Here is an 8226-nt window from a genome sequence, read left to right as displayed (position 1 = left end):
GTGTGTGTTTGTGTGTGTGTGTGTATGTGAGTGTATGTGTGTGTATGTATGTGTGCATGTGTGTGTGCATGTGTGTGTATGTGTGTGTATGTGTGCATGTGTGTGTGCATGTGTGTGTATGTGTGTGTATGTGTGTGTATGTGTGTGCATGTGTGTGTATGTGTGTGTATGTGAGGTGTGTATGTGTGTATGTGTGTGCATGTGTGTATGTGTGTGCATGTGTGTGTGCATGTGTGTGTATGTGTGTGTGAGTGTATGTGTGTGTGTGTGTGTGTGTGCGCACATGTGTACGCAGGTGCCCATAGAGGCCAGAGGTATAGTATTGGATCCTTCAGAGCTGCAGTTACTAGCAGTTGTGAGTTGCCCACTGTGGGTGCTGGAAAGTGAACTCTGGTCCTCTACGAGAGTAGCAAGCACTCTGAACCTCTGAGGGATCGCTCCCTATTCTTTTCCTCCTCTTCTTCCTCCTCCTCTTCCTCTTGCATCTCCTTCTTTGAGACAGTCTTGCCCAGACTGGCCTCGAACCTAATCCTCTTGACCCGTCCTCCCAAATACTGGGATAACACATGTGTGCACCACCACGCCTAGTTCTGATGCTCAAGGCTTGACTCCAGACCGTGGTGTTACAGGGATCTTTAAGAGAGTCTTAATGAAAGAGAGTGAGGTCACTGAGCACGAACACCACCTCATCCTGCTCCTCTGTTTTCAGCCACCACGAAATGAACAGGACCCCCCCCCCATACCAAACTCTCCTGCCATACGGCACAGCAACACTAAGACCCAGAGAAAAAAGGCTAAGTGTCTAAGAGGTCTGGGCCTCTTGGCTTCTCGGTGTCCTTATCTCTAGCATGTACACAGCAGTGCCCACTGTATGTGGGTATTCCTAGACACTACAGAAAAATTCCCATGCTGCTTTAGCTCCCGCCAGTGTCCTGCAAATGTTACACAGACAGGTCTTACGCTCAACTCTGTGAGCATTTTAGATGTCTTTAAGTGTGTTTCCAGCTAAATATGCATAAGGGTAAGGTATGGCTGTGCTCAGTACTGCCAAATGGGGAGGGGGCACTTTCAAGGCACAGGAATAGGGTAAAGAGCCACACACTGGGAATCCTTCACGTGCTTCCTCCCTCCATGTGGACTTGGGACTGCCAGCCAGCTCAATGGCAGGAAAATAAGAGCCTGAGGCTGATAGAAACAGCAAATGGAGCCCATGCGGCTTTAAATTATGAGAAAGAGAATTTGAATGTCAAATGTCCCAATTCTTGGCACAATTTAAAAGAAAGTGATATGAAAGGTAGCAGCCGTCACTGTCACCAAACTCCTACTGCAAGTGGCAGCTTTGAGAGACCCAGTGGTGTGGCCCCTGTCTGCTCTGTTCCAAGAGCAGCACCCCGGGGCAGCCTAGAGGCCTCCAGATGCCGGGTTAGTAGCATCCAAAGCCTGGAGGCACAGGTTGTTACAGTGTTTCTTGAAAAGTTTCTAGAGGCAGGTCCTGTGCTAGAGGCTTCTCTGGTGCAGTAGGGGTCGTGGCCCTGGAGGGAAACACAGGGTGAAACGCAGGGTTACTGATTCCATTCCTGAGCAATTAGTAAACACTGACTGTGTGTGAGGGCTGTGCAGGATGCAGGGGGATGGGCAGGTAAGGAGCAGACCCACAGGTCTGCCTGGCAGGCAGGTGGGTAAGCAGAGGTTACAGTGTATGAGACTTGTGGGCATGCAGGGGGAGGTGCTAGCTTCTCTGGGGTAGGCACGGCAACCAAGGAAGGTACCCTGGAAAGGGGTACGGCTAATTCCCAATACCCTCTGAAACGAGCAGTGAGGCATGTGTTAAGTCTGATATCACCAAGTGCTGGTGGGATGCGAAGCCTCCTGTCCCTGCTGGCCACAGTGGGAATAGAAATTGGCCTCCTTTCCCACCCAAAGCAATTTGTCACCGTCCCTGGAGCTCCCCAGTGACTCCATTTAGAAACAGCCTGGTGGGGGCCTGGAGCCTCTTACAGAGATGCTTGTGGCGAAATGTTTGCAAGGAAACAATTAGAAATGACTGGAATGTCCTCACCCCTTAGATCAAGAAGTGAGCTGCGTTCCCTGAACAATACTGGATCGTTCAAATTTGAGTTCCAAGGGCCAAGGAAGCCTCCTGCTTCAATTCCACTAACATCTGTTCATTCAATTCCATCCCACCTCTGTTAAAGGGATGACTCGTACCTGTAATCCTAGCACTGAGTCTCGGCCAACCTGTACTACAGAGTGAAAGCATGACAAAGGGGAAGAGGATGGAAAGGAAAAGGAGGGGATGGTGAAGCACCCTCTCCTCCCCATCTTCCTCCTTCCCCTCTTCTCCCTCCCTCCCCTTCCTCCTCCCCCTGCAGCTCTAGCTCCTTTCTCTAGAAGGATATCATTCTGTAGCCCAGGCTGACTCCAAAACCAGGACCCTACTGCCTCAGCCTCCTGAGTGGGGACTTATACCTACTCTATGGAATCTGAACCAAAGCAGGCCCTAGATGCCTGCAACCCTGGCATGGACATTCAGGAGGCAAGAGCCCCATGGGGATTCCAGCTCTAGGGAAGGACAGACCTGAGAGTCCGAGGAGCCTCCATTAGTGACGTCTCACGTATTAAGATCTGGGTTTTAGGTTATGGCCCCATGGTAGATCACTCGAGCGACAGCAGAGCCCGGGTTCTAGTCTAGGAGAGTGGGACATGCAAGAAAAGACATAAGAGTCTCACCCCAGGGGGCTGGAGAGGTGGCTCAGTGGTTAAGAGCACGGTCTGGGGGCTGGGGATTTAGCTCAGTGGTAGAGCGCTTACCTAGGAAGCGCAAGGCCCTGGGTTCGGTCCCCAGCTCCGAAAAAAAGAACAAAAAAGAGCACGGTCTGCTCTTCCAGAGGTCCTGAGTTCAATTCCTGTCAACCTCATGGTGGCTCACAACCATCTGTAAAGGGATCTGATGCCCTCTGCTGGCAGGCAGGTGATCATGCACACAGAGCACTCATAAACATAAAGTAAATAAACGAATCTTTTAAAAAGGAAAAAATGTCACCGCAGACATGTCACACAGTGGTGGGCTTAAGGGTACCTATTTTAGCTTTTGTGCTTGTCCTCGTTCAGAAGAGCTTGTGATTTAACGGTGCCTTTTGAAGAACGTTCTAACTCTTGACCTGCCTGCTGGTTATCCAGGTCGGTTCCATACACCGCGAGTTTGTTCTCTGTGTTTTCCCTTCTGGATGTGCCATTTCCAAGTTTTGAAACATTAAAAAGAATGGGTAGGCGAGAGGCTGGGGTCAGGAAAGCAGACAGGGGCAGAGAAGCTGCAGCAGCAGACAGGCCTGGAGGCCGTGCGTGTTGAGTGTGAGATTGTGAATGTGCGGTCCCTGAAGGTCCTGGTGGCTGTCCCCTGTCCCCACAGTGTTGAGTAGGGCTGCTGGCACTGACAGCACAGGCCCTGGCTACAGGGGAGCTGACAGGCTTAAATGAACAGAGTAGTTTAACCAGTGCCAGGGGTGGTAAGAGACAGGCATTGTGGCAGGAATTGTGAGCCTGGCATTTTTGGTCGGAGGTGGTGACCACACTCACCTGGGAGCTCAGCTCCAGTCTCTGAGGCCAATGACTCACCTGGACACAGAAGGCAGGCACGCTCCGCCCCAGCTGTGCTCTACCAATCCAAAGGCTCCAAGACTTACACAGAGCTGGAGGTGATCAGAGCCTCAGGGGCTAAAGGGAAAGTGAAGAATTTTTTCCCCAGAAAAGCAAACAGCAAACTTCAACACAAAAGGCCACAGCAGAATGTATTATGTGTCCGTGATCTTTCTGAGAAGGTCAGGAGAGAGTGAACCCTGTGTGGCCCTTCTACACGTGTAGAGGGAAGGGACCCAACATTAGGGGAGATGGTGGCCTTTTCTGACAAAATTGTCATGCAAACTTTCAAATACTAAATAACTTGGAGAGCATGATTGTCCCAGATCAAGAAATAAAACACCAAAGATGTAATGTCAGCCCTTTTAACCTCCTTTGCAACTCTCCCCAGCTCCAGCCCCTAGACACTCCATTTCCTCTCTCTCCAAGAGGCCAGCACCTGCCTCTAGTCTGTGGGGCACGTCTCTGTTCCATAGGCCTGAGGCTTTCCTTAGCCTGAGGTGCAGGACTGTCCCAGGGGACATGTGAACAAGACCTACTCACCTCAGAGGATCCTGACAGACCAAAGAAAAGATTCCACCCGAGTCTATCCTGGTGAGCTCATGAGTTTACTGGGGCTTCTTGCGGGAGCATGGTGACTCTATGTCCTCAGAGTTTTCCAGATCTCACCCGATACGGAAAGTGACCCACCAAAGCTGTGTCCCTGGTTACCTACCCGAACAGTAGGCAACACCAAGGAGAGAAGCTACGTAACATTTGGCAGCTGCCTTGTAAGTCTTGCTAGTTTCTGAGCTTCCAGAGACTTCTAAACGTCCTGAGTTTCCTGAGCCTCCATGTTTTCCCAAGCCTTTTAAACTTCACTTCAAAATGCGAATGTTCCACTTGGGAGGAAAGAGCCCAACAGCACAGTCTAGAGAATAAATTTCACATTGTTGTATATTGATTTATTTATTAGCATGTGTGCGTGTTTGCATGTGTGTGTGTGTGTGTGTGTGTGTGTGTGTGTGTGTGTGCACATGCACACACAGACAGACAGACAAAATACTCATGCACATAAGATAAAATAGCCTTAAAGAATGGGGCTGAGGAGTTGACTCAATGGCTAAGAGCACTTGTTCTTGCAGAGGATGTGGGTTCCATCCCCAGTGACCACACAGTGGCTCACTATCTGTAACTCCAGTCCCAGGGAATCCGAAGCCCTTTTCTGACCTTTGCAGAACCAGGCACACATACGATGCACAGAATGCCGTAGGCAAAGAGCTTATTCACGCAAGATAAATAAATCTTGAAGCCAATGGCTCTTAGTGTAATCAGTTGCCCACAGTTATAGAACACTTCTATCACCAAGATGTACCCCTGTGCCTTTTTGCTGTTACCCTCTAAGCCCCTGAACTCCCAGAACTAGGCAACCACTGTCTCTACAGATGTCAGTCTGGGACATCTTAGACAACGCACCTCTGTGTGCGTGTGTGTGTGTGTGTGTGTGTGTGTGTGTGTGTGTGTGTGTGTGACTGGTTAAGCAGAGCCCTTCCCATGGTTATATTGTGTTACATCGTATAAACTTACCACTGTTTGTTTATTCAGGGGAAAATGATGTGAACTCTGTTTTCAGTCAAGACTGGGATTAGAGAGATCGTGTTTACCTTCCTTCCTGGAACAAACCTGTAAACATGCATGAAACTACAGTTCTTAACACAGCCAGTATCGGGCAACCGAGGTCAATGTTCTCCAAGAGATGAGAAACAACCCCGTGGTTACCCAGCTTCGCTGGTTGTCAGTAGTTCTGTGACTGTGCACAGGGAAGGGGAAGCCACATAAAACGGTGCACGTTCTAAGATAAGGGTGACTCTGGACATCCAGAAGGCCAGTGTGGATGTAAACCCAGGAACACAACCACAGCCTTCACTGAGTCATAGAGAGAGAGATAAACCCAGGTGTCTGAAGAGCCCCGCCCTGCCCTGAAGTTTCAAACCTTCAGCTGAGAGCTCTGCCGGTGCTGAGGGAGACTCATGTGAATCTGAACAATCCCTCAGACCTCACAGCAATGGGGCCTAATGCAGCAGCAGCCTGGAGAGCCTCATGCTCAACTATGTCGGTGTAGAGAGGGGTTGCTGCAGTAGCAGAATAAAAATTCCCCCTAGATTAGGTGCAGAAGTAGGTCCTGCCTAATAAAACTCAGTAGCGAAACCCAAAGGACCCTTTGGTTTCCAAGCAATTTAAGTATATTCTAGAATATCTATGGGAACAGAAAACAAGGCATTTAAACCGAACCTGGTGGGCACTCAGGAGCCAGAGGCAGGTGGGTCTCTGAGTTCAAGGCCAACTTGGTCTACAGAGCGAGTTCCAGGATAACCAGGGCTGCACGGAGAAACTCTTTAAAAACTAAAAAGGAAGAAAGGAAGAAAGGAAGGAAGGAAGGAAGGAAGGAAGGAAGGAAGGGAAGAAAACAAAGCATTCAAATAGTTGGATTGCTGAATGAAAGGAAGAAAAGAGAAGAGAAATGAAAGCAAAACTTTTTTTTTCTTTTCTTTTTTTCGGAGCTGGGGACCGAACCCAGGGCCTTGTGCTTGCTAGGCAAGCACTCTACCACTGAGCTAAATCCCCAACCCCGAAGCAAAACTTTCAAATAGTCGGCTGTGCTGGCTCCCACCTGCAGTCCCAGCACTTGGGAGGCAGAGGCAGGAAGACCACAGCAAGCATAAGGTCAACCTGTCCAGGAGCTACGAGGCAAGATGGCACCCATTCAACAAACAGCCAACACCCGATACGGTAAAATTGACAAGGTGTGACGTCTGCTGGCTAGTGCGGACTGGGTGGATGAAAACAAAGTTACCAGCGGGCAAGGTGCCTTTAATCCCAGCGTTTAGAGGCGGAGGCAATCTGAGTTTGAGGCCAGCCTCCCCTAGGATAATCAGGTCTCCAAAGAGAAACCTTGTCTCAAAAAGCAAAACGAAATCAAAAAACAAAAACAACAAAACACCCCCCCCCCATACACACCCCAAATCAAAGCCAAAACAAGGCAGTTACCCTAAGCTCTTAAACTGTCTCAGGCCCTGTATCAGATACTTGACACTTCTGCACCTGACCTAGCATTCTTGTGACAAACCGGCAAACTGCTAAGAATGTATCACTTACCCTGTAGGCGTCCGGCCCACCCACCCGAAAGCTAAGAATACTGAGAGAGTGCACCCGAAACTTACAGAAGACAGTTCTCCACCGGCCACCAGCCTGCTTACGTGATCCTCCTACCCTCAGTACAGCTGCATACCCTGCTTGGTGATTCCCTTTTGTTCTGTGTCTGGGAAGGTTCCTTCTTCCACAGCATTCAACGTAACTAAAGCATCCAGGCAGGAGGATCTTAAGTTTGAGGCTAGCCTGGGCTATATAGTGGCTCTTATTTCCAAACACACACACACACACACACACACAAAAAGCAAAACTAAACAAAGAAGTCATTCAAACACTCTGAATAAACCGTTTCCTTGTTTCCTTGATTCTGGTGTACAGTCTCTAGCAGTGCAAACTCCCTTGCTTCTGTGGTTTTTTTTTTTTTACAGCGTCTCACTATGTAGACCAGACTGGTCTTGAACTCTCGAAGATCTGCCTGCCTGTCTTCCAAGGATTGAAGGCATGTGCCACCGCTCCCAGAAAGATTTGGTTGTTGTTAAATGTATATGTAGGCATGCTGTGGAAGTCAGAGGACAGACAACCTGTGGTGTATGGCTGGATACTTGCAGTGATCCTCCTGGCCCCACCTGCCCTTTCTCTACAGGAGCACTGGTTATGACAGACACCTGCTTTGCGTGGGCTCTGGGGGTCTGAACTCAGGTTCACATGCTCCCCAATGTACCCACTGAGCAAGCTCCTCAGTCCCTAGCTGTCTCTTGACATCCTCCCTGCCACCACACCCAGACATTGAGATTCGGATCCGGGACAACCAGCTGAGGTGCACAGTTAACATTACTAAAGTGGACCTGGCCTCCAGGTTCTCCCAGCGTCCCTCAGTCCTTATCTGGCATACCCTGCCCTCAGTCCTAACCCTTCCATCCCAGGGTCTGGGCTTCCTGTCCCCCAGTGGCTCTACCCTATATAATCCAGACATCTTGGTCTCTCCTTTCTTCTGTCTTTTCTCTCTTTCCCCTCCCTTCTGTCTCCCTCCTTGTGGCGACCTCCCTGGGACCAGTGGACCAGCCCCTGCCCTTCCCTAGGCCAGCTCCCAATTAACCTGCCTTTATATATATTCAAATCTGGCTTGAATTGGCTCATTTCTCCGGGAGAGAAATAACTTATCACCAGGGAAACTTCTAGAAGCTGATGTGTCCAACTCAAATACAACTCCCCTACTCCTCAGCACCTAGGAGTAAATCTTAGCTCCCTGCAAGCCCCTGAGTGACCTCGCTGGCTCCTCAAGCTTCTGCTGTGTCCCAGACTCTCAGTTCCTCAACGGTGTTTCTTCCCTGCTTCCTACGCAGGCCAGACTTAGGGTTAAAGACAATAGCCAAGTGTGACCACAAGAAAAATGTGACCCAGACGGTAGGTGGAGAGAGCTTGCCCGTGGGGAAGTGGCTCAGCAGAAACTTCTTTTTGTGT

The 8226-nt window shown here is 49.6% G+C and overlaps 1 long non-coding RNA gene across 1 annotated transcript; it reads right to left on the bottom strand.

The window, feature by feature from the left end:
• On the bottom strand, window positions 1-7139 carry LOC148000361 (uncharacterized). Its single transcript, XR_015640174.1, has 6 exons — window positions 6837-7139; window positions 5203-5298; window positions 4352-4546; window positions 2812-3714; window positions 2579-2688; window positions 1-1532 (listed from the first exon to the last, which is right to left on the bottom strand). It is a non-coding gene; the product is annotated as an uncharacterized LOC148000361 (long non-coding RNA).
• Between the last annotated feature and the right edge of the window lie 1087 nt (window positions 7140-8226).

This window comes from Rattus norvegicus, chromosome 16 (assembly GCF_021556685.1).
Source record: "Rattus norvegicus strain SHRSP/BbbUtx chromosome 16, alternate assembly SHRSP_T2T, whole genome shotgun sequence".
NCBI lineage: Eukaryota > Metazoa > Chordata > Mammalia > Rodentia > Muridae > Rattus > Rattus norvegicus.
The sequence above is the reverse complement of the archived record's forward strand: the minus strand, read 5'-3'. Positions and strand labels throughout refer to the sequence as shown.